We start from the raw sequence: 12,278 nt of genomic DNA on the forward strand, positions 1-12,278 counted from the left end.
GCCCGTGCCCGCCGTAACTCTGGTGGCAAAAAGTGGCGGGTGAATGCTGTCACAAACTGATCCCAAGTGGCTGGAGGGGCACCCTCTCCCCTGGACAACTCCCAAGTCTCGTACCAGTGGGTAGCCACATCTCGAAGCCGGTGCGAAGCCAGCTCAACCGACTCGGTCTCTGAAGCCCTGACCAAGTCCAGTGAGCGTCGCATCCCCCGAATGAAGTCGTGGGGGTCCTCGTCGGCCTTAGACCCGAAGAACTCTGGAGGGCCACATAGCAAAAACTCTCGAACTCTCAGGCTGTCCCGCCTGTCATCATCATCGTCGTCCCTCCGCCCGCGCCTGCGAGCCTGTCCTGCTACCAGTGTAGTCAACAGCTGTACAGCCTCTCTCAGGGTCCGATCCTCCGCCCCTGGCTGAGGAGCTGGAGTCTCAGGTGCGGGTATACGGACCTCTGGAGCTGCTGAAGGTCCTGCTCCAGGCCGTACTAGTGGGGGTGTAGCAGACCCCTCAGACTGTGGCACATCCTCAGGCAAATCATATACACGAGCCCGGGTAGCTCGCTGTGCCTGGCTAGTCTCCCCAATCCTCGCCTTGCCCTTCTGGGCTGCCGTTGCCTTCTTCGGAGGCATCACTGCAAACACGAAGGCGAGTCAGATCAAAATTATCCTAATAGCTCAGCTCTATCGCACGATCTAAGATTACAAAGAAAGTAACATCCTAAATGCCCTGTAGCTTCCCGTTTATAGATGTGGTGCACAACACATCGATAAACAAGACTCTACGAGACACGGCCTGTAGACATTCCGAGGACAACCCGCTCTGATACCACTTTTGTCACGACCCAGCCCCGTGGGCCGCGACTGGCACCCTACCTGGGTACCCAGACCAAAATCGCATATTCGTTTCCAAATCCAAACTGATTTCATAGTTTTACAAAAGTTATGTCAAATATAATTTATAACGAAAATATGTCTTAAGCGGTCATGTCAAATCAAACTCAAACAAAACGGCGGAATAGGCATCGCCGGTCAAAATACAAATATATACAGAAGGGCCATTTGGGGCCATCATATCAAACAGACCGCTTTAAGACCCGAAAGCAAAATCATACACATAGGACACATAGGACCCTCACCCCACAAAGATGACTACAGGCCTCTACGAATTCAAATCATAACATATGGCGAGACAGGGCCCCGCCGTACCCAAACTGTCAAATATCCAAAATATATACAGAGTAGAGGAGTCTGTACCAAGAGTGGACTCCGAATCGAATGAGAGTACTCCGAGAAAGCAGAAAGAGGAGCCTACTGCGGAGGATCACCAAGATCTGCACCTGCGGGCATAAAACGCAGCCCCCGGAGAGAGGGGGTCAGTACGGAATATGTACTGAGTATGTAAAGCACGGAATACAGAAATATGAATCAAAATCGAAAGCAAATCAGATGTCAAAGTGGGGTACAAACTGGTATGTCAAAGTCTGCATCGAAATCATATACATATATAGTATGCAAGTAAAAATCATGCAAGCGCTTAAGAACGTGGTCGCCACTCCGACGCTGGCGCCACACACAGCATAACACCAGAAGGTTTCAAATCTCCGTACATCCCTGAACATAATCATAATCATCGGTGAGCGTATCGCATCCCGAGCCATATCACAGCATAACTCCAAACGGAACCCGGCCCTATGGCGAAGCCTTGGGAACCGTAACACAGCATACTGCCGAATTATCATAAGGCGCACGAATCAAAACCGGCCCGGGAACCGGCGAACGAAGTCATAATAAGGCACGAACGGAGTCGTGAGCACACAAATGCAAATCGTCTTTCAAAATAGTGTTTCAAAACAAAGTAAATTCATAAATGATATCATATTACAAAATAGTCGAATACTTAGTCGACATAAAGTTTCATTTCGCAAAACGTTTCCAAAATGGTCCATATAATTCAAAACATAGGTTAGCGTATCGAATTGCCCAAACCTACCCCGTAGGAGGATGTTCCAAAGATCCGAAGTAATATGTACAAATTTATTATCAAAGGTGGCCCGAAGGGCAAATCGGGCATTTTGGGGTAGCGGGCCCACCTCGAGTCGAAGTGAGGTGGCGAACGTGTTTCTACGAGCATTTATATGCCAAAGGTCATACATTATCATTCCTAGGTTACCCGACCACATTTCGATAGGTTTCGGACGAATAGTGGCATTCTAGCCAAATTGGAGCCTTTAAGCTTCAATAGAATTGAATGAATAGTAACTTTTCTGTGGATCGGGTTTCGAGGAGCAGAAATGCTCCGGAAGGTCACATATTCAACTAACACCCTAAGATATGCCTAATAAAGAATTGGGAAGCTTTACATACCTCTCAGATGTCGTAAGCTCCTCCAAAAGTTCCGTCCCGTCTCGTCAAAAATCTGCAAATGGTCAAAGTTACCAAATGAGATCCTTAGGTTTATAAATGCCTTTAACTTCATAATTGCCTACCGAAATTTCGGCAGCACTTCCCCTATAAATCTAACATCCCCGAGGCATAGCTCGGCTCCTATTTTATCCACTACAACAGCCCACATATCAACAACCAAAACAAACAACAATAACACCATTCTAGTTTCAAAGTTTTACATGATTTCATAAGTTGACAACTTTTCATTCAAACCTTCACAACTCCAATTCTATATCCACATAATTGTATGCATTCCCACATTCAAACTTATATAATCCCATTCTAATTACAAACCATGCCATACACGAAATTGCATAAAATCCATTATTTTCCCAAATTCTTCAAAACATCTAAAACGCACTACGAACATTCTAACTCACGTCGTTTCATTCCGAATTCATTAACATCATTATAAGTTCATATCTAAAGTCTCTAGCACCCTAAATATACAATGATATACATAATGATACCAAGGGTATACACTTTCCGATAATATCCAAAATCACTTTTCAACGCCAATTCCATTTATCAATTAATCTTTTACGACATAAAGGTCACAACAACACATTATACCAACTTAACCAAGATCAATTCACATCAATTTCCTCTCTATGGCTCACGGCCAATACACACTATACACACACACCCACGACTTTCTATTTATATCAAAATTACGGGATTCTCGCCTACTTCCAATCCTTAACACATTCCTAGCAATTCTATAACATTAGAGGGGCAAGATTCTTACCTTTTACTAATTTTCCGACTTGTCGCAAACGGAATCCTTGTGCCAAACCAATTATACCACGTCGGAGAGCGTCTTGAGTACTTCTTAAATATGAGAGGAACAAGATTTTTGGATCAAACACAAGGGCTAGAAAATTTTCTTTCTCTCTTTCTCTAGCTTCGGCCGAGAGGTGTTGTTGAGGTGCTTTCTTATTTTCTTTGTGTTTTGATTCAATCCTCTTGAAAGTTCTAAGGCAAATGGATATATATCTCAATTAAGGGTCATGTGATAATCACATGACCACTTAAAATGGGGCTTGGGCCAAGCCTTGTGGCCGGCCACCCCATCTCTTTGGGCCTCAATTTTTGTTGTTCAACTTCTTGGCCCAATTCATTAAAATCCCGATTTGTAATTCCCGAGACTAATTTCCGAAATTCCAAATTTACCCTCGGCCTTCCCCGAGGTCTTGACATTAATAATTCCATAACCAACATAGTCATATTCTCAAAAATCAAATTATGTCCTTATAACACACAAGTCGTAATTATTTCTCGATTTCCAATTATACGAAAACACGGGATATAACAGATGATGATATTATGAATGTTGTTATTGACGTTTGGGAGGTGGTATATGATATGGAGAAAGCAATATAAACAAAGGAGATGCTGCTAAATTTTCTCTAACTTAGTTCAAATACGCTTATGTTATCGATTATCTAATGTGAGTATGAACTCTCTTGAAGGTAGAAATGTGAATATTGGAAGAAGAACGATCGAACAATAGAGTAGCTAAAAGAAAAAAGTATGCAAGGCTAGTCCCTTCTTTCTAAGGCATGATTCTTATGACACGAAATTCTCTATCTCTTCATGACTTTCCTACATCCCGAAAATTATGAGTCAATCTTAGTAAAGAGCTTCACAAGAGATAAGATAAGAGATATGTTACCAGCATGATAATGATGAGTCTAAGTCTAAAGAGTCTAAGGCCCATGATACTATGTGTCTACAAAGCTAATGATTCTTATTATGATCCAATGATGTTGTTCATTGTATACACTCACCTTATATGCAAATTCCTTCAAGCTGAGGCAGAATGCTTATGAAATTTCTATAACGGAATCGGGGGTTCACGACCTTATGTCACCCCGATAGAGTATAATTGACTTAATTTTTCAATCATTCATTGTGATGATAGTATGATTAGAATATGATAAGTCTATGAGCTGTACATGATGCTATCACACAGCGCCTACATGGCCGGGAAGACACCCCCAAAGCGGGCAGCGTATACACCATGTCTAGATGGCATGGGCAGACACCACTAGTGGGCGGCATGAGATGGTACCCCGGATGCGGGAGGCCTGGACGCAGGCTAATGATTATCATACCGTACCTATATGGTCGCGCAGCTTATACATATATGCATACGTGATATGATGATGATTATGAAGTAAGTTAGCATGCATTATTTCAGTTTTAAGTGACAGTTAGTTATAGATCGCTCTTCACTTGATGTCTCCGTATTTCATTGATATATCATTATTGTTTATGCCTTATATACTCAGTACAATGTTCATACTGACGTCCGTTTTCTTTGGACGCTGTGTTCATGCCCATAGGTAGACAGGGAGGTGATCCAGACTCGTAGAAGTTATCAGCAGATCTACAGGAGCATTCCATTATTCCGGAGGTGCTATTTGGTTTAACCTTTTGTGTATATATGCATATATGTATGTTGGGCACGATGGGGTCTTGTCCCATCTATATTTCTAGTGCTCTAGTAGAGGCTCGTAGATACGCATGTGTGGGTAATACGGTCTCACGATATTTCTATTGTATCTACATTATTATTTTGATAGTCGAAGGGCTTATGTATATAAAAATAATTATTTTTCCAAATGTAAAATGGTTTTCCTACGATTGAGTATAAATTAATGAATGCACGCTTAATGAGTATGATAAGTAATAGAATGAGTGGTGCTCGGTGGTTAGCCCCGGGTACCCGTCATGGCCCCTAGTCGGGTCATGACAAAAGTGGTATCAGAGCAATTCAGTCCTAGGAAGTTTCTACGAGCCGTGTCTAGTAGAGTCTTGTTTATGGTGTGTTGCGTGCCACACTAATAAACAGGAGGCTACAGGGCATTTAGGAAAAATGACCATCTTTCATCTTAAGAGATCGTGCGATAGAGCTGTGTTATAAGATTTTCTCCTCTTAATAGTGTGCTATGATTTCAGAAATGCCGCCAAAGGGAAAAACTACAGCCGCCCAAAAGGGCAATATTACGATTAAAAGGCGGGTAGAAACAGAGCTGCCAATGAATGTAGAAGAGGGCGAGTCACATAATGAGGCCCCATCTAATACTTCCTCCACCCCGCCCAATGTAGAAGAACAAGGAGGAGCTTTAGCTCCAGTTCCTCCACCGGCTACTTCGAGTCAACAAGTGATCGAGGCTATTCATCTATTGACGCAGTTAGTTGCCGCCCAGGCACAACGGCAGAATGCGGGTACAAGTGATCGGGCAGCTAGTACCAGTGCCCGTGATTTCATGAGTTTGAATCCTCCGACATTTTTCGGGTCAAAGCCGAACGAGGACCCACAAAGTTTTATTGATGAAATGTTGAGGACGTTGAAGATTATTCATGCCTCCGAAACTGAATCTGTGGAGTTGGCATCTTATAGACTCTGAGATGTGGCGGTATTATGGTACAATAATTGGATATCATCAAGAAAGGAGGATGCACCTCCTCCCGTTTGGCAAGAATTTGTAGATGCCTTCATCCGCCAATATTTGCCACCCGAGGTCCGCCAAGCTAGAGCGGATAGATTTTTAAATTTAAAATAAGGAAATATGAGTGCCCAAGAGTATAGCCTTCAGTTCAATTCATTGGCTAGATATGCCCCGACTATGGTGGCCGACATGGGAGATAGGGTGCACAGGTTTGTGAGTGGCTTAGGGCCACACTTATTTAAGGATTGTTTGACGGCTTTGCTGTAAGATGGGATGGATATTTCCCGAATTCAAGCCCATACCCAGAATTTAGAAGGACAACAACACCCGTAAAGGGGTGATCGTGATATTGACAGAAGGCAAAGCAAGAGGGCCAGATCTATAGGGGCCGGAAGTAATTATAGAGGGGGATCAATGCAGGCATATTCTAGACATTCAGGCCAATCGGCGACTAGTGCGCCTCCACAGTTTACAGGTAGGAGATTTATTCGCTCCTTTCGTTCAGGACAGGGTCAGAGTTCGAGGGCCTCAGATTCTCAGTTCAGGAGAGATTATGGTCAGAGGAGAACCTCAGTACAGCTGTGCAGCTAGTGTGGTAGATTACATTCCGAACAGTGTCGCCAAGGTTTAGATGCTTGCTATACCTGTGGCCAGGTTGGGCACATGATGCGAGATTGCCCGTCGATGAGTGGTAGAGTTGGGGTTCAGCCCACAAGATTAGTGGCTGGTTCATCTTCAGTGCGCTCGATAGGGCAGACTCCCCAGATTCCAGCAGTCCGAGGTAGGGGCAGAGGGGGAGCATCTACTTCAAGTGCCGCTCAGCCCCGTATTTGTGATTTAGCCGGACGACAGGATCTTGAGTCCTCCCCAGATGTGGTTACGGGTACATTATCTGTATTTTCCCATGATGTGTATGCATTAATAGATCTGGGTTCTACCCTATCTTATATTACTCCGTATGTTGCTGGTCGTATTGGGGTGAAACCAGAGCCAATAAAACCTTTTAAGGTATCTACTTCGGTTGGTGATCCCGTGATAGCTAGACAAGTGTATAAAAACTGTGTAATTTTGATATGCGACCGCCAGACTAAAGCTAATTTAGTTGAGCTAGAAATGTTAGATTTCGATGTAATTATGGGTATGGATTAGTTGGCCTCATATTATGCTAATGTTGATTGCCGAATGAAAGTAGTTCGATTTCAATTTCCAGGAGAGCCCATGTTTGAATGGAAGGGTAATACAGCCTCTCCAAAAGGTAGGTTTATTTCCTACCTTAAGGCAAGGAAGATGATAGCTAAGGGCTATATTTACCACTTAGTCCGAGTTCATGACACCGAAGCAAAGTCGCCAACTTTCCAGTCCGTTCCGGTAGTGAATGAATTCTCGGACGTATTTCCAGATGAACTTCCAGGTCTTCCACCGGAAAGAGAGATTGATTTTTCCATTGATGTGTTGCCGGACACCAAGCCTATCTCTATTCCTCCGTACCGAATGGCTCCGGCAGAATTGAAAGAATTAAAGGCATAGTTGAAAGATTTGCTTGAGAAGGGGTTTATTAGACCCAGTTCATCACCGTGGGGAGCACCAGTTCTATTCGTGAGAAAGAAATATGGTTCCCTACGAATGTGTATCGATTATAGGCAGTTGAACAAGGTGACGATAAAGAACAAATATCCTCTCCCAAGGATTGATGATTTGTTTGATCAACTACAAGGTGCCAAGTAGTTTTCCAAAATAGACTTGAGGTCAGGTTATCGCCAAGTGAGAGTTAAAAAAGAAGATATTCCCAAGACAGTTTTCAGAACGAGATATGGCCATTATGAATTCCGGGTGATGTCATTTGGGTTGACTAATGCTCTGGCAGTGTTCATGAATTTGATGAATAACGTATTCTGGCCTGTCTTGGATTCATTCGTAATAGTGTTTATTGACGACATTCTGGTATACTCTCGTACAGAATCAGAACATGCTGACCATTTACGTATTGTTCTTGGCATTCTTCGAACGCGAGAATTGTATGCCAAATTTTCAAAGTGCGAGTTTTGGCTGAATTCTGTGACATTTTTGGGCCATGTTATATCAGATGATGGCATTCAAGTTAACACTCAAAAAATTGAAGCTGTGAAGACTTGGCCAAGGCCTCCGACGCCTACAGAAGTCCATAGTTTTCTGGGATTAGCAAGGTACTACAAAAGGTTCGTAGAAGGATTTTCCTCTATTTCATCCCTATTGACGAAGCTAACCCAAAAGTCAGCTAAGTTTCAGTGGAATGATGCTTGTGAACGCAGCTTCCAACAACTAAAGGATACATTGACCTCAGCCCCAGTCTTGACACTCCCAGAAGGGCCAGATGGCTATGTTGTATATTGTGATGCTTCCGGTGTTGGGTTAGGATGTGTGTTAATGCAACACGGTAGAGTCATTGCTTATGCTTCGAGGCAGCTGCGGAAACATGAAAAGAACTACCCAACTCATGATCTTGAATTGGCCGCAGTTATTCATGCATTAAAAATGTGGAGACATTACTTGTATGGCGTGCATGTTGATATCTATACAGATCACAAGAGTCTTCAATACATTTTCAAACAGAAGGAATTGAATCTGCGGCAGAGGCGGTGGTTAGAATTATTAATAGATTATGATGTGAGTATTTTATACCACCCCGGAAAGGAAAATGTAGTAGCTGATGCGCTTAGCCGCCGATCGATGGGCAACTTATGTGAAGTTCCTCCGGAAAAGAAAGAATTAATTCATGAGCTACACCAACTAGCTAATCTTGGAGTACGTGTGATTGATTCAGGTAGTGTAGGGATTGGTATTAATGATCCCACAGTTTCGTCCCTGAATATGGAAGTGAAAGAGCGTCAGTATGAAGATCCTCAATTGAGTCATTACAGAGACACACTTCGTGAAAAAGAAAAGTCTTCATTTGAAATTTCTATAGATGGAATTCTTAGATACCGAGGCAGGCTATGTGTTCCGAATGTTGCAGAATTATGCCGTCAAAATTCTAGAAAAAGCTCATTATTCTCGGTATTCTATTCACCCAGGTGCAACGAGGATGTATCATGATCTCAAGTCGATATATTGGTGGGATGTCATGAAGAGAGACATAGCGGAATTTGTAGCTCAATGTCCAAATTGCCAGCAAGTGAAAATCGAACATCAAAAGCCAGGAGGATTATTGCAAGCAATGGAAATACCTACTTGGAAATGGGAAGTGATCAACATGGATTTTATTGTGGGGTTACCCCGCTCCCGAGGAAAGTATGATTCTATATGGGTGATTGTGGATAGATTGAGGAAAGCGGTTCATTTTCTTCCAGTCAGAACCACATACTCAGCAGACGATTATGCAAGGTTGTATCTCAAAGAGATTGTTCGACTCCATGGTATTTCGATATCCATTATTACAGATAGAGGAGCGCAATTTACAGCCATGTTCTGGAAATCCTTCCAAGAAGGTCTAAGTACTCAAGTAAAGCTCAGCACGACATTCCATCCGCAAACTGATGGGCAAGCCGAACGTACTATTCAGACCATGGAAGATATGCTACGAGCATGTGTACTAGATTTCAGTGGTAGTTGGGATGACCACTTACCTCTATTAGGGTTTGCATATAACAATAGCTACCATTCCAGTATCCAAATGGCTTCGTATGAAGCTTTGTATGGAAGGAAGTGTAGTCCCCAATCGGATGGTTTGAAATAGGAGAAGTACAACTAATAGGCCCTGAGTTGATTCAGCAAGCGGTAGAAAAATTCAAGGTGATCCGAGACCGATTATTGACAGCCCAAAGTTGCCAAAAATCTTATGCGGATAACCGCCGGCAAGACTTAGAATTTAAAGTTGATGATCGGGTATTCTTAAAGGTGTCACCAATGAAAGGTGTGATGAGGTTTGGAAAGAAAGGAAAGTTAAGTCCTCGATACATTGGACCTTATAAGATTATCCGCAAGGTAGGTCAAATAGCTTATGAATTGGACTTGCCTCCAGAACTTGAATTGGTCCATCCGGTTTTCCATGTCTCAATGCTCCGCAAGTGTGTTGGAGATCCTACGAGAATTGTCCCAATAGATGATGATCAAGTAACAGAAAATCTAGCATATGAAGAAGTGCCCATTGCCATATTAGATAGACAAGTACGAAGACTTCGAAATAAGAAAGTAGCCTCAGTTAAAGTCTTATGGCGGAATGACAACCGAGAGGAAATGACTTGGGAAACAGAAGAGAGTATGAGGTCCAGGTACCCACACTTATTCCAACCCCCAGAAGAAATCCACAATGAAACATCGAGACTATGAGGTATGTATGCTTTCTCTTTATGCATATGGGTCGTGTGTGGCCAGCTTATATTGTTATTGTCTTGTGGCCCTGTGAGGCAATGTTATTGTGGGATGTTGTGAACGGATAGTAGTGTCATATTACGGGGGAAACTCTGGCGAAATTTTAGTAGAATTCCCGAGTACTTAACATTTTGAGGACGAATGTTCCAAAAGGGGAAAGGGGGGGGGGGGGGGGAGAATGTTACACCCCGAAAATTTTTCATTAACGTACAGTGAGTAGACTAACGAAGGGCATGATGTATACTATGTTTTCATAAATAAGAAAAGAAATTTAATGATTCTAAATAATATTTCAAAGACATGGGAGGTAGGAGACGAAAGTTGTTAAGGAAAGCAAGATGTATGTTGTGTACCGGGTAGTATTTATGAGTATCGAATTAATGATGGTTTAATAATGTTTTGGAGAAGATTTATAATATCCCTTAGATTGGTAACGAGGTGTTAAACAAGTATCAAGAAGGTTCCATAAGGATTTGAGGTCAAACGAAGTGACGAGAACAAAATCGGAGAAGGAACAGACTATACGACCAATTATACGGTTCGTAAAATATTATACGGTCCGTATAATGGTCCGCAGAATCGTCACAGTGAAGGTCCCTCAAGGATGGGATTATACGGTCACTTATACGGACCGTATAAAATTATACGGACTGTATAATGTGCCGTATAATGGTCACAGAATGAGTTGTTGAATGGGGTGATTTCACGGTCACTTATACGGATCGTATAAAATTATACGGACCGTATAATGTGCCGTAAATTGACACAGAAAGGGATGTTGCTGAAGAAATTTCATGGTCACTTATGCGTACCGTATAAATTTATACGGACGGTATAAGTGTCCGTATAATTATGTCGGGACAGATTTTTATGTTTTAAATAAAGGACCCCAAGTTCATTATTTTCATTTCATTTTCATTCTCCACAACTCAAGAATTCTCTAGAACCTTCCACACACTCTATATACAAGAACTCATGAGAAATTGATGATCAACTTCATCAAATCAACAAAACTAAGTGTGAGAAATACATCAAAGTTCATCCAAGTCAAGAAATTCCATAGGAAGTGGAACTAGGGTTTTGCTCAAGTGAAGTATTTCCCACACTATCAAAGGTACGTTTTATGGTATTTACATGTTATTTAAGGTGTTGAAAATTTGAAACACTTGGATTGTGGAAGGGTATAGGAAATGGGTCATGAAAGTGGGAATAGTGTAAATTTTGAGTAGTAGTTTGGGGTGAATCATGAATATTGATATTTTGTGATTGTAACTACGTTATGAATGACGTCAAAAGCATGATAGAAGCATTAGATGAGAACGAATGTAATGTTGTACTATGATCATGATTATGGATGACCTTGAGAGGAAATTGTGGGGATTGGATAATGACGAATTGGATAAAAGTTATTGATGATGATATTATGAATGTTGTTATTGACGTTTGGGAGTTGGTATATGATATGGAGAAAGCAATATAAACAAAGGAGATGCTGCTAAATTTTCTCTAACTTAGTTCAAATACGCTTATGTTATCGATTATCTAATGTGAGTATGAACTCTCTTGAAGGTAGAAACGTGAATATTGGAAGAAGAACGATCGAACGATAGAGTAGCTAAACGAAAAAGGTATGCAAGGCTAGTCCCTTCTTTCTAAGGCATGATTCTTATGACACGAAATTATCTATCTCTTCATGACTTTCCTACATCCCGAAAATTATGAGTCAATCTTAGTAAAGACCTTCACATGAGATAAGATAAGAGATATGTTACGAGCATGATAATGATGAGTCTAAGTCTAAAGAGTCTAAGGCCCATGATACTATGTATCTACAAAGCAAATGATTCTTATTATGATCCAATGATGTTGTTCATTGTATACACTCACCTTATATGCTAATTCCTTCAAGGTGAGGCAGAATGCTTATGAATGCTCCATAACGGAATCGGGGGTTCACGACCTTATGTCACCCCGATAGAGTATAATTGTCTTACGTTTCCAATCATGCATTATGATAATAGTATAATTAGAATAT

This window comes from Lycium barbarum, chromosome 6 (assembly GCF_019175385.1).
Source record: "Lycium barbarum isolate Lr01 chromosome 6, ASM1917538v2, whole genome shotgun sequence".
NCBI classification, from domain to species: domain Eukaryota; kingdom Viridiplantae; phylum Streptophyta; class Magnoliopsida; order Solanales; family Solanaceae; genus Lycium; species Lycium barbarum.